We start from the raw sequence: 21,043 nt of genomic DNA on the forward strand, positions 1-21,043 counted from the left end.
GGTCTGTTTGTGTACAGAATCTTAATTTTAAAAAAATGTAAGACAAAGTTTGTTAAACATCGTGTAAAGTCATCTCCAGCATTCATATGAGGTACTGTCATTGCCTCTTGGAAGTTGTGCAAGTGTTATCAATTCGGCAGAGTTAGTCACAATTAAGCATTGAGGCGGTGTTAAGTTGGGGATGAGTCTGTCTCTCCATTGGGTAATCACTGCTGACTCATCCACAAAGTGGTACCAATTATATCAACCCTGATAGGATGATGGGGTGAGTTAACCCCCAACCTAGATTTGAAATCACACATTTCAGATTGTGAGCTGCTCACTCTGCTGTTCAGTCACCTCATCGTAGCATGCATATGCTTGCATGATATGCATGTATTCATAATAAAGGTTTTTGGGTTAGATCGCGTTATTTATAAATGTGTCGTAACCCTCCACCACCTGACACGGCCAATCAGCAAAAAAGTGTCACGTTGACAAAAGACAAATAGTTCACTACTATAGCCCACCGGTGTGTTGAAGAGTGAATCCACAACATTTACAGTTTGAGTACGACGTTTCGCTGGAAATTACATCCAGCATCATCGGGCAATTCGCCAGAATGGTGAATAATATTGGTCGCGAAAGCCTACGTGTTAAATATGCCTGTATGATTACCTCTAGAAATCTTAAACGTTGTAACCTTATGATTGTTTCACTTAGTAATGACCATTAATATCAACCCTCTTGGTACATTCCACAGACATAGTTACCATCAGTAATGAAGATGTATAGTACCGAGCAAAACAAAACTGGTATCACTGCATAGAAATCAAACCGTAAGTTACACGTTTGTTTAAGTGTGAAATGCCATATACTTACGTCATCCATGACGCGAGACTGAACTGAGTTAAAAAAAGGAAACTCCTTGAAAATATGTCTGTAAGGCAATGCTGAAGGTAAGTTTAGGATAACATATGTTTAGGATTATGAATTCCCATGGAGAATAACTGAAAAAGGAGACTTTTGTTACTTTATTCAAAGACAAACATGTGCTAACATTTATTATGAGGAAATTGTACATTCGCATTGTTTGGGGTTATTGTCGTTGTTACGCTTATTTATCAATGAGAGTCTCACTGAGTCTCAACACCTTTTTCAGAAAGCATAACTACATTTTTGCTCATAAAAACACACAATGTCACACAATCCAGCAAGTATTTTAATTATTGTGGTTTCATTGACGTTATTGTTTCTTATTTATATTCTGAAGGGTGCTCCAGATGTTTTGTGACCTCCAATTAATTGACTCGTAACATTTTCCCCCTTTGTGTATTCATTTCTGTTTTGAAGAAACTTTACTTTAAAAATATGAAGATTTTGTGAATTAAATGGGGGGGGGGGGGTCACAAAACATCTGGACCACTCTGAATATATAGATGACACAATGATAGAGCACCAGACTAAGACAGAGGAAGGTTACTTGTGTTGTGGCCGAAACGTCGTGAGAATTTAATATTATTGTTTTATTTTATTATTTCCCTTTTACGTGGGTGACTTTACCGAAAGAACCCAGAAGACAGACTAAGACACTTCTAAGGTAAACAAGGTAAACAAAAAAGTCGGTGATTTCCTGCTCAAATGAGCACTGAGGCGGTGCTAAACTCCTGTTTACAGCCCTGAACCAGTGGTGGAAATTCCACATTCTTATAGGACAACCAGTTGACTTCCCCAACAAAGTGGTAATAATTTTATATTAACCCCAGAGGGAAAATGGGCTGAGTCAACCTCCAATCAGGATTTGAATTTCACAACCTTGAGATTGTGAGCTGATCCCTCTACCGCTGAAACCTACCTGGTTGGTTCTTACTTCGTTTCAAGAGCAACACAGCTGAAGGAAGTCCACTCATTAATTTCATATACATTTTGTTGAATGTTCACAAATGAACATAGTAAAAATAGCACAAAAATATCAACCATGCAATACTCCTCTGTCACATATCTGTCCCTGCACATAATATAAAAAAAATAAGGCGATGTATTACACATCCGAGCGGCCACACGTCTTTCTCGGAGTGAATAATTTCAGCAGCGTTGATGCAACAACAAAAAAGCAAAGTCTAGTCCGGTTGAAGCTCAATTCTGGTGAGTGAAATACCAATCTTACAGGCAAGGGCCCTCACTTGATATGATCGATTATTTTTTTTTGTTTTAAAGAGGCAATCTCAAAAAGGATACGAATTTCAGAAACTGATCGCATTTCACTGATACTAAAGTCTTCTGAGTTTTCTGGCGAAAAAAAGAGATATGTTTTCAGTTTCAAGGACAATGCATATATTATCATAGTATGTTTTTTGTTTGCATTTTGACTGTAATTATTGTGGTTAATGCAGTAACGTGAATCCTTGTTAAAAAGGTTTCAGTTTTGTTGCCAGAAAAAAGGGGAAAACCCCTATTATTACATAATTATACAATTAAAAAGAAATCTGAAAAGTCCCTTCGGAATATTAGGAAGAAGGTTGCAATGTACAGTTAACACAAACGTATAATGAGCACGATTGTGGAGAATACTATAGGTAACTACATAAATAAGCAGCTATGACCCCTTCCCATATATGCGCCTCCACGTAAAAAAATATAAAAGTATTATTTGCACATCCCATCAGCAGCATTGGTACAACACAGGCAAGCTCTGTATTGGTTTCGACAATGAGTATCTTCAAGCTTGCTTGCACCAATGCTGGTGAAGCGACTGATGCTTTACGCAACGATAAAACGAAACCATTTGAGACTACCCATCACATGTACTCATACACCAAGTCTCATTATCTCACCTCCAACGTTCTCTTTGGCTTCTCTACTTTCTGAGGAATTGCCGCATTTGAGATTTCCTTGAAAGTCATTGGTATACGTACCAGAATACTGGCCAAAGCCATCCATCGACTCCACGCCTTTGTGAACACTGTAACGACAACAACAAACATCACATTATTCTCGCATTATTCTTGCAAAACAAGAATTCCGTTTCTGTGTTAGGGAACTCATACATATAGCAACGCGCATGTTGTAAACTCTTCTTATCCACACCGATATGCGGGGTGTTGTTGGTGGATCCAAATATCAATGCTTATCTCCGTCCACTTATCCTCGTGTAGAAGTGTGGACACACACGTGCGCGTGTTCCGCGCCGTACGTAGCCAACCGTGCTAATCGGAGGTGCAGGTATTACGGTGTGTTTGATACTGGCAACATTGTATATCGAATGTGGAGATGTGGCTCCACGTGAATATGATGTTTAACTTCAAATAGAGCATCGTGTGAAAGGGTCTGGGCCACCTCACCATGCAACACACCAGCGATTCGTTTTCTGCGTATAGATGAGGGTACTACAGTGGATCGTCATCAGCCATGGTCGATCCACTGCTGGATAAAGGCCTCCGCAATAAGCCGCCGCTTTCTCTCATGGCCCTGCAAGCTAGCAGACCATCATTGCTACCACAATACGTATGTTGCAACAAATGTTTGTTGTCATGGCAATGGGAAATACGATAAAAAATGTACTCTAGTCAACCTTCATGAAGTACATTATTGTAGTAGCCATCATTACTACTGCTATGTATTTTGTACATATTCATATTACGCAACTGTGTTTTTCATTAATAATTAAATGTAAAACGTAGATTAATAATATAGAGTAAACATTCCCACCGCGTTGTTTGAGATGAGGTGCTATAAATAAGCCACATTAATCCAAATGCATTGCATAGAGCACCCAACTCCACAACTATGGGACAATGACGTTCAAGGGCTACAATCCATCTTCAAATCGGGTGCTAAAATGTAAAAAACATGTTTTGACCTATCAAAGGGCAAATGTTGTCCTCGAAATGTAGTACACTTAAGGCGTGCCATGCAAATATAAAAATGCTAACACTGTACGCAGTCATTTGCACATAGCGACGCGTGATTTCACTTTGTTTTTTTGTCGTATTTAGATGTTTTTAGACAGTGAAATACATGATACAAACATTAGCTGAAGGCATATGTCGATAGTTGTGAAAGATTATAAATGTATTCATATTGCACACACACTGTAACAAATGATCTGAGCGTCAGCTTCATTTTAGCCTAAGGGACCCCCTCATGACAGCTTGTCCTTGTGCAGCACAAGGTAAACACAACCTTGAGCTAATGGAAATTCCACGTGCCTATGACAGAGGCGAGTTCATCCATAGAACAACCTAAACAGCTATTTGCCGGCAGGGGGCGATGTTGCCTTTGGTTATAGGACCCATATCTGATAGGGTCCTTGCCTGTGTTCTATGGTTCTTTCAGTAAAATCTAGATTTGAAGCTTTCGTGACTGCAGGAATCCATACTCTATATAAAATGTATACCTACGTGACTTTACCGAAAGAACCAAAGATTATCTTTTAATTAAGCCACGTAGATCGAAAAAAAAGTTATTAAAAACATCACGACGTTTCGATACGCAAACACAAAGCGGTCCGTCATACGCTTGTGTTGCAACCGAAAGGTTGCAACACAAGGATTATTATTTTTTTCTATGTACGTTAACTTTGTTTTACCGAAAGAACCGTTAGAATACGGACCGCTGCAGTCACGAAAGTTTAAATAAAAATGTCCTTCACCTGTAATGATCCATCTTGCAGTTCACCAGCATTGGTTGAAGCGAGCCAGACTGGTGAATGTTGAACGTGTGCAGAATGTTGCTTTGTGTTAAACCATTGCTGTTTATTTACTTTGAAATAACTGTTACTAAGTTATCCCTGACTAGGTGAATCTCTAACGAGGTGAATCTCTAATGAGGTTAATCTCTAAGTTAATCTCTTACTAAGTTAATCTCTTACTAAGTTAATATCTTAATAAGTTAATATCTAAGTCAATATCTTACTAAGTTAATATCTAAGTTAATATCTTACTAAGTTAATATCTTACTAAGTTAATATCTTACTAAGTTAATATCTAACTAAGTTAATATCTTACTAAGTTAATAACTAAGTTAATCTCTTACTAAGTTAATATATTACTAAGTTTATCTCTAACTAAGTTAATCTCTTACTAAGTTAATCTCTTACTAAGTTAATATCTAACTAAGTTAATATCTTACTAAGTTAATAGCTTACTAAGTTAATCTCTTACTAAGTTAATATCTAACTAAGTTAATATCTTACTAAGTTAATATCTTACTAAGTTAATATCTTACTAAGTTAATCTCTAAGTTAATATCTTACTAAGTTAATCTCTTACTAAGTTAATATCTTACAAAGTTAATATCTTACTAAGTTAATATCTTACAAAGTTAATATCTTACTAAGTTAATCTCTAACTAAGTTAATATCTAACTAAGTTAATCTCATACTAAGTTAATCTCTTACTAAGTTAATATCTTACTAAGTTAATCTCTAACTAAGTTAATATTTAACTAAGTTAATCTCCTACTAAGTTAATATCTTACTAAGTTAATATCTAACTAAGTTAATCTCTTACTAAGTTAATCTCTTACTAAGTTAATCTATAACTAAGTTAATCTCTTACTAAGATCATCTCTTACTAAGTTAATCTCTTACTAAGTTAATATCTAACTAAGTTAATCTCTAACTAAGTTAATCTCTTACAAAGTTAATATCTTACTAAGTTAATCTCTAACTAAGTTAATATCTTACTAAGTTAATCTCTAAGTTAATATCTTACTAAGTTAATATTTACTAAGTTAATCTCTTACTAAGTTAACATTTTACTAAGTTATTCTCTAACTAAGTTAATATCTTACTAAGTTAATATCTTACTAATATAATCTCTTACTAAGTTAATATCTTACTAAGTTAATCTCTTACTAAGTTAATATCTTACTAAGTTAATCTCTAACTAAGTTGGTCTCTAACTAAGTTAATATCTTACTAAGTTAATCTCTTACTAAGTTAATAACTAAGTTAATATCTTACTAAGTTAATGTCTTACTAAGTTAATAACTAAGTTAATATCTTACTAAGTTAATCTCTTACTAAGTTAATATATTACTAAGTTTATCTCTAACTAAGTTAATCTCTTACTAAGTTAATCTCTTACTAAGTTAATATCTAACTAAGTTAATATCTTACTAAGTTAATAGCTTACTAAGTTAATCTCTTACTAAGTTAATATCTAACTAAGTTAATATCTTACTAAGTTAATCTCTTACTAAGTTAATATCTTACTAAGTTAATAGCTTACTAAGTTAATCTCTTACTAAGTTAATATCTAACTAAGTTAATATCTTACTAAGTTAATATCTTACTAAGTTAATATCTTACTAAGTTAATCTCTAAGTTAATATCTTACAAAGTTAATATCTTACTAAGTTAATATCTTACAAAGTTAATATCTTACTAAGTTAATCTCTAACTAAGTTAATATCTAACTAAGTTAATCTCATACTAAGCTAATCTCTTACTAAGTTAATATCTTACTAAGTTAATCTCTAACTAAGTTAATATTTAACTAAGTTAATCTCTTACTAAGTTAATATCTTACTAAGTTAATATCTAACTAAGTTAATCTCTTACTAAGTTTATCTCTTACTAAGTTAATCTATAACTAAGTTAATCTCTTACTAAGATCATCTCTTACTAAGTTAATCTCTTACTAAGTTAATATCTAACTAAGTTAATCTCTAACTAAGTTAATCTCTTACAAAGTTAATATCTTACTAAGTTAATCTCTAACTAAGTTAATATCTTACTAAGTTAATCTCTAAGTTAATATCTTACTAAGTTAATATTTACTAAGTTAATCTCTTACTAAGTTAACATTTTACTAAGTTATTCTCTAACTAATTAATATCTTACTAAGTTAATATCTTACTAATATAATCTCTTACTAAGTTAATATCTTACTAAGTTAATCTCTTACTAAGTTAATATCTTACTAAGTTAATCTCTAACTAAGTTGGTCTCTAACTAAGTTAATATCTTACTAAGTTAATCTCTTACTAAGTTAATAACTAAGTTAATATCTTACTAAGTTAATAACTAAGTTAATATCTTACTAAGTTAATCTCTTACTAAGTTAATATCTTACTAAGCTAATCTCTTACTAAGTTATTATCTTACTAAGTTAATATCTAACTAAGTTAATATCTTACTAAGTTAATATCTAACTAAGTTAATATCTAACTAAGTTAATCTCTTACTAAGTTAATCTCTTACTGAGTTAATATCTAACTAAGTTAATATCTTACTAAGTTAATCTCTAACTAAGTTAATCTCTTACTAAGTTAATATCTTAATAAGTTAATCTCTAACTAAGTTAATATCTTACTAAGTTAATCTCTAAGTTAATATCTTACTAAGTTAATCTCTTACTAAGTTAATATCTTACAAAGTTAATATCTTACTAAGTTAATATCTTACTAAGTTAATATCTTACTAAGTTATTATATAACTAAGTTAATCTCTTACTAAGTTAATCTCTAACTAAGTTAATCTCTTACTAAGTTAATATCTAACTAAGTTAATATCTTACTAAGTTAATATTTACTAAGTTAATCTCTTACTAAGTTAATATCTTACTAAGTTATTCTCTAACTAAGTTAATATCTTACTAAGTTAATATCTTACTAAGTTAATCTCTTACTAAGTTAATATCTTACTAATTTAATCTCTTACTAAGCTATTATATAACTAAGTTAATCTCTTACTAAGTTAATCTCTAACTAAGTTAATATCTTACTAAGTTAATCTCTAACTAAGTTAATCTCTTACTAAGTTAATATCTAACTAAGTTAATATCTTACTAAGTTAATCTCTTACTAAGTTAATATCTAACTAAGTTAATATCTTACTAAGTTAATCTCTTACTAAGTTAATATCTTACTAAGTTAATATCTTACTAAGTTAATCTCTTACTAAGTTAATATCTAACTAAGTTAATATCTTACTAAGTTAATATCTTACTAAGTTAATATCTAACTAAGTTAATATCTTACTAAGTTAATATCTTACTCAGTTAATCTCTAACTAAGTTAATCTCTAACTAAGTTAATCTCTTACTAAGTTAATATCTTACTAAGTTAATATCTTACTAAGTTAATCTCTTACTAAGTTAATATCTAACTAAGTTAATATCTTACTAAGTTAATCTCTTACTAAGTTAATATCTTACTAAGTAAATATCTTACTAAGTTAATCTCTTACTAAGTTAATATCTAACTAAGTTAATATCTTACTAAGTTAATATCTTACTAAGTTAATATCTAACTAAGTTAATATCTTACTAAGTTAATATCTTACTAAGTTAATACATTACTAAGTTTATCTCTTACTAAGTTAATCTCTTACTAAGTTAATATCTTACTAAGTTAATATCTTACTAAGTTAATCTCTTACTAAGTTAATATCTAACTAAGTTAATATCTTACTAAGTTAATATCTTACTAAGTTAATATCTTACTAAGTTAATCTCTTACTAAGTTAATATCTAACTAAGTTAATATCTTACTAAGTTAATCTCTAAGTTAATATCTTACTAAGTTAATCTCTTACTAAGTTAATATCTTACAAAGTTAATATCTTACTAAGTTAATATCTTACTAAGTTAATATCTTACTAAGTTATTATATAACTAAGTTAATCTCTTACTAAGTTAATCTCTAACTAAGTTAATCTCTTACTAAGTTAATATCTAACTAAGTTAATATCTTAGTAAGTTAATATTTACTAAGTTAATCTCTTACTAAGTTAATATCTTACTAAGTTATTCTCTAAAAAAGTTAATATCTTACTAAGTTAATATCTTACTAATTTAATCTCTTACTAAGTTATTATGTAACTAAGTTAATCTCTTACTAAGTTAATCTCTAACTAAGTTAATATCTTACTAAGTTAATCTCTAACTAAGTTAATCTCTTACTAAGTTAATATCTAACTAAGTTAATATCTTACTAAGTTAATATCTTACTAAGTTAATATCTAACTAAGTTAATATCTTACTAAGTTAATCTCTTACTAAGTTAATCTCTTACTAAGTTAATATCTAACTAAGTTAATATCTTACTAAGTTAATCTCTAACTAAGTTAATCTCTTACTAAGTTAATATCTAACTAAGTTAATATCTTACTAAGTTAATATCTTACTAAGTTAATATCTAACTAAGTTAATATCTTACTAAGTTAATAACTAAGTTAATCTCTTACTAAGTTAATCTCTAACTAAGTTAATATCTTACTAAGTTAATCTCTAACTAAGTTAATCTCTTACTAAGTTAATATCTAACTAAGTTAATCTCTTACTAAGTTAATATCTTACAAAGTTAATATCTTACTAAGTTAATATCTTACTAAGTTAATATCTTACTAAGTTATTATATAACTAAGTTAATCTCTTACTAAGTTAATCTCTAACTAAGTTAATCTCTTACTAAGTTAATATCTAACTAAGTTAATATCTTACTAAGTTAATATTTACTAAGTTAATATCTAACTAAGTTAATATCTAACTAAGTTAATATCTTACTAATTTAATCTCTTACTAAGCTATTATATAACTAAGTTAATCTCTTACTAAGTTAATCTCTAACTAAGTTAATATCTAACTAAGTTAATCTCTAACTAAGTTAATCTCTTACTAAGTTAATATCTAACTAAGTTAATATCTTACTAAGTTAATCTCTTACTAAGTTAATATCTAACTAAGTTAATATCTTACTAAGTTAATCTCTTACTAAGTTAATATCTTACTAAGTTAATATCTTACTAAGTTAATCTCTTACTAAGTTAATATCTAACTAAGTTAATATCTTACTAAGTTAATATCTTACTAAGTTAATATCTAACTAAGTTAATATCTTACTAAGTTAATATCTTACTCAGTTAATCTCTAACTAAGTTAATCTCTAACTAAGTTAATCTCTTACTAAGTTAATATCTTACTAAGTTAATATCTTACTAAGTTAATATCTAACTAAGTTAATATCTTACTAAGTTAATAACTAAGTTAATCTCTTACTAAGTTAATATATGACTAAGTTTATCTCTTACTAAGTTAATCTCTTACTAAGTTAATATCTTACTAAGTTAATATCTTACTAAGTTAATCTCTTACTAAGTTAATATCTAACTAAGTTAATATCTTACTAAGTTAATATCTTACTAAGTTAATATCTTACTAAGTTAATCTCTTACTAAGTTAATATCTAACTAAGTTAATATCTTACTAAGTTAATCTCTAAGTTAATATCTTACTAAGTTAATCTCTTACTAAGTTAATATCTTACAAAGTTAATATCTTACTAAGTTAATATCTTACTAAGTTAATATCTTACTAAGTTATTATATAACTAAGTTAATCTCTTACTAAGTTAATCTCTAACTAAGTTAATCTCTTACTAAGTTAATATCTAACTAAGTTAATATCTTACTAAGTTAATATTTACTAAGTTAATCTCTTACTAAGTTAATATCTTACTAAGTTATTCTCTAACTAAGTTAATATCTTACTAACTTAATATCTTACTAAGTTAATCTCTTACTAAGTTAATATCTTACTAATTTAATCTCTTACTAAGTTATTATATAACTAAGTTAATCTCTTACTAAGTTAATCTCTTACTAAGTTAATATCTAACTAAGTTAATATCTTACTAAGTTAATATCTTACTAAGTTAATATCTAACTAAGTTAATATCTTACTAAGTTAATCTCTTACTAAGTTAATCTCTTACTAAGTTAATATCTAACTAAGTTAATATCTTACTAAGTTAATCTCTAACTAAGTTAATCTCTTACTAAGTTAATATCTAACTAAGTTAATATCTTACTAAGTTAATATCTTACTAAGTTAATATCTAACTAAGTTAATATCTTACTAAGTTAATAACTAAGTTAATCTCTTACTAAGTTAATCTCTAACTAAGTTAATATCTTACTAAGTTAATCTCTAACTAAGTTAATCTCTTACTAAGTTAATCTCTTACTAAGTTAATATCTAACTAAGTTAATATCTTACTAAGTTAATATCTTACTAAGTTAATATCTAACTAAGTTAATATCTTACTAAGTTAATCTCTTACTAAGTTAATCTCTTACTAAGTTAATATCTAACTAAGTTAATATCTTACTAAGTTAATCTCTAACTAAGTTAATCTCTTACTAAGTTAATATCTAACTAAGTTAATATCTTACTAAGTTAATATCTAACTAAGTTAATATCTTACTAAGTTAATATCTTACTAAGTTAATATCTAACTAAGTTAATATCTTACTAAGTTAATAACTAAGTTAATCTCTTACTAAGTTAATATATTACTAAGTTTATCTCTTACTAAGTTAATCTCTTACTAAGTTAATCTCTTACTAAGTTAATATCTAACTAAGTTAATATCTTACTAAGTTAATATCTTACTAAGTTAATCTCTTACTAAGTTAATATCTAACTAAGTTAATATCTTACTAAGTTAATCTCTTACTAAGTTAATATCTTACTAAGTTAATATCTTACTAAGTTAAGCTCTTACTAAGTTAATATCTAACTAAGTTAATATCTTACTAAGTTAATATCTTACTAAGTTAATATCTAACTAAGTTAATATCTTACTAAGTTAATAACTAAGTTAATCTCTTACTAAGTTAATATATTACTAAGTTTATCTCTTACTAAGTTAATCTCTTACTAAGTTAATATCTAACTAAGTTAATATCTTACTAAGTTAATATCTTACTAAGTTAATATCTAACTAAGTTAATATCTTACTAAGTTAATAACTAAGTTAATCTCTTACTAAGTTAATCTCTTACTAAGTTTATCTCTTACTAAGTTAATCTCTTACTAAGTTAATCTCTTACTAAGTTAATATCTAACTAAGTTAATATCTTACTAAGTTAATATCTTACTAAGTTAATCTCTTACTAAGTTAATATCTAACTAAGTTAATATCTTACTAAGTTAATCTCTTACTAAGTTAATATCTTACTAAGTTAATATCTTACTAAGTTAATCTCTTACAAAGTTAATATCTAACTAAGTTAATATCTTACTAAGTTTATATCTTACTAAGTTAATATCTTACTAAGTTAATCTCTTACTAAGTTAATATCTAACTAAGTTAATATCTAACTAAGTTAATATCTTACTAAGTTAATATCTAACTAAGTTAATATCTTACTAAGTTAATATCTTACTAAGTTAATCTCTAACTAAGTTAATCTCTAACTAAGTTAATATCTTACTAAGTTAATATCTTACTAAGTTAATAACTAAGTTAATATCTTACTAAGTTAATCTCTTACTAAGTTAATCTCTTACTAAGTTAATATCTTACTAAGTTAATATCTTACTAAGTTAATCTCTTACAAAGTTAATATCTAACTATGTTAATATCTTACTAAGTTTATATCTTACTAAGTTAATATCTTACTAAGTTAATCTTTTACTAAGTTAATATCTAACTAAGTTAATATCTAACTAAGTTAATATCTTACTAAGTTAATATCTAACTAAGTTAATATCTTACTAAGTTAATATCTTACTAAGTTAATCTCTAACTAAGTTAATCTCTAACTAAGTTAATCTCTAACTAAGTTAATATCTTACTAAGTTAATCTCTTACTAAGTTAATATCTTACTAAGTTAATATCTTACTAAGTTAATCTCTTACAAAGTTAATATCTAACTAAGTTAATATCTTACTAAGTTTATATCTTACTAAGTTAATCTCTAACTAAGTTAATCTCTAACTAAGTTACTATCTTACTAAGTTAATATCTTACTAAGTTAATAACTAAGTTAATATCTTACTAAGTTAATCTCTTACTAAGTTAATCTCTTACTAAGTTAATATCTTACTAAGTTAATATCTTACTAAGTTAATCTCTTACAAAGTTAATATCTAACTAAGTTAATATCTTACTAAGTTTATATCTTACTAAGTTAATATCTTACTAAGTTAATCTTTTACTAAGTTATTATCTAACTAAGTTAATATCTAACTAAGTTAATATCTTACTAAGTTAATATCTAACTAAGTTAATATCTTACTAAGTTAATATCTTACTAAGTTAATCTCTAACTAAGTTAATCTCTAACTAAGTTAATCTCTTACTAAGTTAATATCTTACTAAGTTAATATCTTACTAAGTTAAAATCTAACTAAGTTAATATCTTACTAAGTTAATAGCTTACTAAGTTAATATCTTACTAAGTTAATATCTTGCTAAGTTAATATCTTGCTAAATTAATCTCTTACTAAGTTAATCTCTAACTAAGTTAATATCTTACTAAGTTAATATCTTACTAAGTTAATAACTAAGTTAATATCTTACTAAGTTAATCTCTTACTAAGTTAATCTCTTACTAAGTTAATCTCTAACTAAGTTAATATCTTACTAAGTTAATAGCTTACTAAGTTAATATCTTACTAAGTTAATATCTTGCTAAGTTAATATCTTGCTAAATTAATCTCTTACTAAGTTAATCTCTAACTAAGTTAATATCTTACTAAGTTAATATCTTACTAAGTTAATAACTAAGTTAATATCTAACTAAGTTAATATCTTACTAAGTTAATATCTAACTAAGTTAATCTCTAACTAAGTTAATCTCTAACTAAGTTAATAACTTACTAAGTTAATCTCTAAGTTAATATCTTACTAAGTTAATCTCTAACTAAGTTAATAACTTACTAAGTTAATATCTTACTAAGTTATTCTCTAACTAAGTTAATATCTAACTAAGTTAATATCTTACTAAGTTAATCTCTTACTAAGTTAATATCTTACTAAGTTAATCTCTTACTAAGTTAATCTCTAACTAAGTTAATGTCTTACTAAGTTAATATCTAACTAAGTTAATCTCTAACTAAGTTAATCTCTTACTAAGTTAATATCTAACTAAGTTAATATCTTACTAAGTTAATATCTTACTAAGTTAATATCTAACTAAGTTAATATCTTACTAAGTTAATCTCTTACTAAGTTAATCTCTTACTAAGTTAATATCTAACTAAGTTAATATCTTACTAAGTTAATCTCTAACTAAGTTAATCTCTTACTAAGTTAATATCTAACTAAGTTAATATCTTACTAAGTTAATATCTTACTAAGTTAATATCTAACTAAGTTAATATCTTACTAAGTTAATAACTAAGTTAATCTCTTACTAAGTTAATCTCTAACTAAGTTAATATCTTACTAAGTTAATCTCTAACTAAGTTAATCTCTTACTAAGTTAATATCTAACTAAGTTAATCTCTTACTAAGTTAATATCTTACAAAGTTAATATCTTACTAAGTTAATATCTTACTAAGTTAATATCTTACTAAGTTATTATATAACTAAGTTAATCTCTTACTAAGTTAATCTCTAACTAAGTTAATCTCTTACTAAGTTAATATCTAACTAAGTTAATATCTTACTAAGTTAATATTTACTAAGTTAATATCTAACTAAGTTAATATCTAACTAAGTTAATATCTTACTAATTTAATCTCTTACTAAGCTATTATATAACTAAGTTAATCTCTTACTAAGTTAATCTCTAACTAAGTTAATATCTAACTAAGTTAATCTCTAACTAAGTTAATCTCTTACTAAGTTAATATCTAACTAAGTTAATATCTTACTAAGTTAATCTCTTACTAAGTTAATATCTAACTAAGTTAATATCTTACTAAGTTAATCTCTTACTAAGTTAATATCTTACTAAGTTAATATCTTACTAAGTTAATCTCTTACTAAGTTAATATCTAACTAAGTTAATATCTTACTAAGTTAATATCTTACTAAGTTAATATCTAACTAAGTTAATATCTTACTAAGTTAATATCTTACTCAGTTAATCTCTAACTAAGTTAATCTCTAACTAAGTTAATCTCTTACTAAGTTAATATCTTACTAAGTTAATATCTTACTAAGTTAATATCTAACTAAGTTAATATCTTACTAAGTTAATAACTAAGTTAATCTCTTACTAAGTTAATATATGACTAAGTTTATCTCTTACTAAGTTAATCTCTTACTAAGTTAATATCTTACTAAGTTAATATCTTACTAAGTTAATCTCTTACTAAGTTAATATCTAACTAAGTTAATATCTTACTAAGTTAATCTCTTACTAAGTTAATATCTTACAAAGTTAATATCTTACTAAGTTAATATCTTACTAAGTTAATATCTTACTAAGTTATTATATAACTAAGTTAATCTCTTACTAAGTTAATCTCTAACTAAGTTAATCTCTTACTAAGTTAATATCTAACTAAGTTAATATCTTACTAAGTTAATATTTACTAAGTTAATCTCTTTCTAAGTTAATATCTTACTAAGTTATTCTCTAACTAAGTTAATATCTTACTAACTTAATATCTTACTAAGTTAATCTCTTACTAAGTTAATATCTTACTAATTTAATCTCTTACTAAGTTATTATATAACTAAGTTAATCTCTTACTAAGTTAATCTCTTACTAAGTTAATATCTAACTAAGTTAATATCTTACTAAGTTAATATCTTACTAAGTTAATATCTAACTAAGTTAATATCTTACTAAGTTAATCTCTTACTAAGTTAATCTCTTACTAAGTTAATATCTAACTAAGTTAATATCTTACTAAGTTAATCTCTAACTAAGTTAATCTCTTACTAAGTTAATATCTTACTAAGTTAATATCTTACTAAGTTAATCTCTTACTAAGTTAATATCTAACTAAGTTAATATCTTACTAAGTTAATCTCTTACTAAGTTAATATCTTACAAAGTTAATATCTTACTAAGTTAATATCTTACTAAGTTAATATCTTACTAAGTTATTATATAACTAAGTTAATATCTTACTAAGTTAATAACTAAGTTAATCTCTTACTAAGTTAATCTCTAACTAAGTTAATATCTTACTAAGTTAATCTCTAACTAAGTTAATCTCTTACTAAGTTAATCTCTTACTAAGTTAATATCTAACTAAGTTAATATCTTACTAAGTTAATATCTTACTAAGTTAATATCTAACTAAGTTAATATCTTACTAAGTTAATCTCTTACTAAGTTAATCTCTTACTAAGTTAATATCTAACTAAGTTAATATCTTACTAAGTTAATCTCTAACTAAGTTAATCTCTTACTAAGTTAATATCTAACTAAGTTAATATCTTACTAAGTTAATATCTAACTAAGTTAATATCTTACTAAGTTAATATCTTACTAAGTTAATATCTAACTAAGTTAATATCTTACTAAGTTAATAACTAAGTTAATCTCTTACTAAGTTAATATATTACTAAGTTTATCTCTTACTAAGTTAATCTCTTACTAAGTTAATCTCTTACTAAGTTAATATCTAACTAAGTTAATATCTTACTAAGTTAATATCTTACTAAGTTAATCTCTTACTAAGTTAATATCTAACTAAGTTAATATCTTACTAAGTTAATCTCTTACTAAGTTAATATCTTACTAAGTTAATATCTTACTAAGTTAAGCTCTTACTAAGTTAATATCTAACTAAGTTAATATCTTACTAAGTTAATATCTTACTAAGTTAATATCTAACTAAGTTAATATCTTACTAAGTTAATAACTAAGTTAATCTCTTACTAAGTTAATATATTACTAAGTTTATCTCTTACTAAGTTAATCTCTTACTAAGTTAATATCTAACTAAGTTAATATCTTACTAAGTTAATATCTTACTAAGTTAATATCTAACTAAGTTAATATCTTACTAAGTTAATAACTAAGTTAATCTCTTACTAAGTTAATCTCTTACTAAGTTTATCTCTTACTAAGTTAATCTCTTACTAAGTTAATCTCTTACTAAGTTAATATCTAACTAAGTTAATATCTTACTAAGTTAATATCTTACTAAGTTAATCTCTTACTAAGTTAATATCTAACTAAGTTAATATCTTACTAAGTTAATCTCTTACTAAGTTAATATCTTACTAAGTTAATATCTTACTAAGTTAATCTCTTACAAAGTTAATATCTAACTAAGTTAATATCTTACTAAGTTTATATCTTACTAAGTTAATATCTTACTAAGTTAATCTCTTACTAAGTTAATATCTAACTAAGTTAATATCTAACTAAGTTAATATCTTACTAAGTTAATATCTAACTAAGTTAATATCTTACTAAGTTAATATCTTACTAAGTTAATCTCTAACTAAGTTAATCTCTAACTAAGTTAATATCTTACTAAGTTAATATCTTACTAAGTTAATAACTAAGTTAATATCTTACTAAGTTAATCTCTTACTAAGTTAATCTCTTACTAAGTTAATATCTTACTAAGTTAATATCTTACTAAGTTAATCTCTTACAAAGTTAATATCTAACTAAGTTAATATCTTACTAAGTTTATATCTTACTAAGTTAATATCTTACTAAGTTAATCTTTTACTAAGTTAATATCTAACTAAGTTAATATCTAACTAAGTTAATATCTTACTAAGTTAATATCTAACTAAGTTAATATCTTACTAAGTTAATATCTTACTAAGTTAATCTCTAACTAAGTTAATCTCTAACTAAGTTAATCTCTAACTAAGTTAATATCTTACTAAGTTAATCTCTTACTAAGTTAATATCTTACTAAGTTAATATCTTACTAAGTTAATCTCTTACAAAGTTAATATCTAACTAAGTTAATATCTTACTAAGTTTATATCTTACTAAGTTAATATCTTACTAAGTTAATCTCTTACTAAGTTAATATCTAACTAAGTTAATATCTAACTAAGTTAATATCTTACTAAGTTAATATCTAACTAAGTTAATATCTTACTAAGTTAATATCTTACTAAGTTAATCTCTAACTAAGTTAATCTCTAACTAAGTTAATATCTTACTAAGTTAATATCTTACTAAGTTAATAACTAAGTTAATATCTTACTAAGTTAATCTCTTACTAAGTTAATCTCTTACTAAGTTAATATCTTACTAAGTTAATATCTTACAAAGTTAATATCTAACTAAGTTAATATCTTACTAAGTTTATATCTTACTAAGTTAATATCTTACTAAGTTTATCTTTTACTAAGTTATTATCTAACTAAGTTAATATCTAACTAAGTTAATATCTTACTAAGTTAATATCTAACTAAGTTAATATCTTACTAAGTTAATATCTTACTAAGTTAATCTCTAACTAAGTTAATCTCTAACTAAGTTAATCTCTTACTAAGTTAATATCTTACTAAGTTAATATCTTACTAAGTTAAAATCTAACTAAGTTAATATCTTACTAAGTTAATAGCTTACTAAGTTAATATCTTACTAAGTTAATATCTTGCTAAGTTAATATCTTGCTAAATTAATCTCTTACTAAGTTAATCTCTAACTAAGTTAATATCTTACTAAGTTAATATCTTACTAAGTTAATAACTAAGTTAATATCTTACTAAGTTAATCTCTTACTAAGTTAATCTCTTACTAAGTTAATCTCTAACTAAGTTAATATCTAACTAAGTTAATATCTTACTAAGATAATCTCTTACTAAGTTAATATCTAACTAAGTTAATATATTACTAAGTTAATAGCTTACTAAGTTAATATCTAACTAAGTTAATATCTTACTAAGTTAATATCTAACTAAGTTAATCTCTAACTAAGTTAATCTCTAACTAAGTTAATAACTTACTAAGTTAATCTCTAAGTTAATATCTTACTAAGTTAATCTCTAACTAAGTTAATAACTTACTAAGTTAATATCTTACTAAGTTATTCTCTAACTAAGTTAATATCTAACTAAGTTAATATCTTACTAAGTTAATCTCTTACTAAGTTAATATCTTACTAAGTTAATCTCTTACTAAGTTAATCTCTAACTAAGTTAATGTCTTACTAAGTTAATATCTAACTAAGTTAATCTCTAACTAAGTTAATCTCTTACTAAGTTAATATCTAACTAAGTTAATCTCTAACTAAGTTAATATCTTACTAAGTTAATCTCTTACTAAGTTAATATCTTACTAAGTTAATATCTTACTAAGTTAATATTTACTAAGATAATCTCTTACTAAGTTAATCTCTTACTAAGTTAATCTCTAAGTTAATAACTTACTAAGTTAATCTCTTACTAAGTTAATCTCTAACGAGTCTCACTGAGGCGCCGATGACTCCATGACGACTACCGACTGGGGGCGTTGCCCTGGCAACGGCGTCTCCCGCCAACGGCCACCGACCGTCACGTGACGCCCCCCCCCGCTCGCGCTGCAGTTTCCCGCCAAAAGCGCACGCGGCGCTCGTTATGTTAATGAGGATGACGTCGTGACCTGCGGCGCCAATCAGTGCCCACAGCGCCCGTAGGACACCACGTGCCTGGACTGTGAGCAGTGACCCACTGATGATGTGTGCAGGGCAAGGCCGTACTAATTATAATATATTGCTATAAACAATATATTTTTAAAAAAATTATAATTGCTATGCAATGTCAATAAAAACTACAACTTGCTAAACCTTGGCCACAATATCTGGACTTGTCTTCATGTAACAATGCATAGATTTCAGTTCACGTGATTGTGGTTATGGTTGTACTTTTTAAATCCCTAATCTCTGCCATTACATACGATGAAACAAGCAAAGGTCATAAATAAGAAAAACAGAGCAATGTAATAACACAACACCACTATTAGACATTATTATAATAAACAAATAAAAACGTCCGTCCCATGTGTTCGTGAAATTTTTTTCATATTTAAGGCAAGAAATTAGTTTTCAAATTTAGATTGATTTTTTTCTGGGGGGGTGGGAGACCTCTTAAGATTTGGTGCCCCCCCAAATCTCGACTCCGTGGCCACGGCCATGGCGCTGGGTCAGCTAGTTCCTACCTCGCGGCACTTGTAAAGCATCTTCTTTGGTTCTTTCGGTAAAGTCACCACGTAGAATGAGAATAAAATAATAAATTAATAAAATAAAATAACACAATAAAATTCTCACGACGTTTCGGCCACAACACAAGTGGCCTTCTTCAGGTGAAAGGAACAAACCTGTCGGGACGACAGAGCTTCAATGAACGCTGTTAAGATTCGTAGCGTCTTTTTAAGCTGGTTTAGAGAAGTGAGGCACCTTGACAAAGGGGTTTACATATCAAACAGGAGAATTTAGCATTGAAATAGCTGAGTGATTAGCTTGTGACTGGTCATAGAAATAGCTATGTTAAAGTAAAAGCCTACACATCCACAGAGGCACCTAGTACAAATCAAACAGGAGAATTTAGCATTGAAATAGCTGAGTGATTAGCTTGTGACTGGTCACAGTCGTTCTGTGCTGTCAAGAAAGGACATCCTCGACTTCATGCGGGATATTTTCCTTTGAAGGGCGCACAGCGGTTAGTGACGCGTGTTGAGTGTTTTTATTTGTGTGAAGCAATCATCGTGATTCATGATTCTCCACTGTTGCTCCTGGAACTCGCTTACCGATGATCAACCTCCTCATCGCCCTCCTATCGCTACTTACCGTGGTTACTTGTTATCGTGAACTTCACTCCTTGATTCTTTCACCCGAAAGTATTTGATCCCCTGCTGATTTTGTACGTGTGCCCACTGACAAAGAAATGATCAGTCTATAATTTTAATGGTAGGTTTATTTGAACGGTGAGAGACAGAATGACAACAAGAAAATCCAGTAAAAACGCACGTCAAAAATTGTATACGTTGATTTGCATTTTAATGAGGTAATGTATCACAGCCAAATACAGTACCCTAAACGCACGTTGATTTCCAATGTGGAGGGAAAAAACGGAAGACCTGGAGAAAAATCCACTGCGACTACGGGGAGGGAGACATGTACACTCCAAATATACAGCAGCAGCAGGCGTCAGGGTCTAACTCATGACCTCCTGTATACCAGGTGAGGTAGTCAACATCTCCTAGCCACCGTGATGATGATGATGAAAGAGAGACATGTACACTCTAAATATACAGCAGCAGCAGCAGGCGTCAGGGTCTAACCCACAACCTCCTGTATACCAGGCGAGGTAATTCACATCTCATAGCCACCATGATGATGATGATAAGAGAGAGACGCAGACTCCAAATATACAGCAGCAGCAGCAGCAGGCGTCAGGGTCTAACC

General features: G+C 27.2%; 1 long non-coding RNA gene across 2 annotated transcripts; it reads right to left on the reverse strand.

Annotated features, from left to right (window-relative positions):
* Nucleotides 1-2,182: 2,182 nt before the first annotated feature.
* On the reverse strand, nt 2,183-19,137 carry LOC142913382 (uncharacterized). 2 transcript variants are annotated; one of them, XR_012934641.1, is made up of 4 exons: nt 19,073-19,137; nt 4,631-4,680; nt 2,814-2,941; nt 2,183-2,268 (listed from the first exon to the last, which is right to left on the reverse strand). It is a non-coding gene; the product is annotated as an uncharacterized LOC142913382 (long non-coding RNA). The 2 variants fall into 2 exon arrangements; XR_012934640.1 differs by lacking the exon at nt 19,073-19,137 and having other exon boundaries at nt 4,631-4,777.
* Between the last annotated feature and the right edge of the window lie 1,906 nt (nt 19,138-21,043).

The sequence above is a fragment of the Petromyzon marinus genome, unplaced genomic scaffold (assembly GCF_048934315.1).
Source record: "Petromyzon marinus isolate PM22_M1 ecotype Great Lakes invasive population unplaced genomic scaffold, UKy_Petmar_22M1.pri1.0 PM_G_Scaffold_25, whole genome shotgun sequence".
In the NCBI taxonomy this organism is placed as follows: Eukaryota; Metazoa; Chordata; class Hyperoartia; order Petromyzontiformes; family Petromyzontidae; genus Petromyzon; species Petromyzon marinus.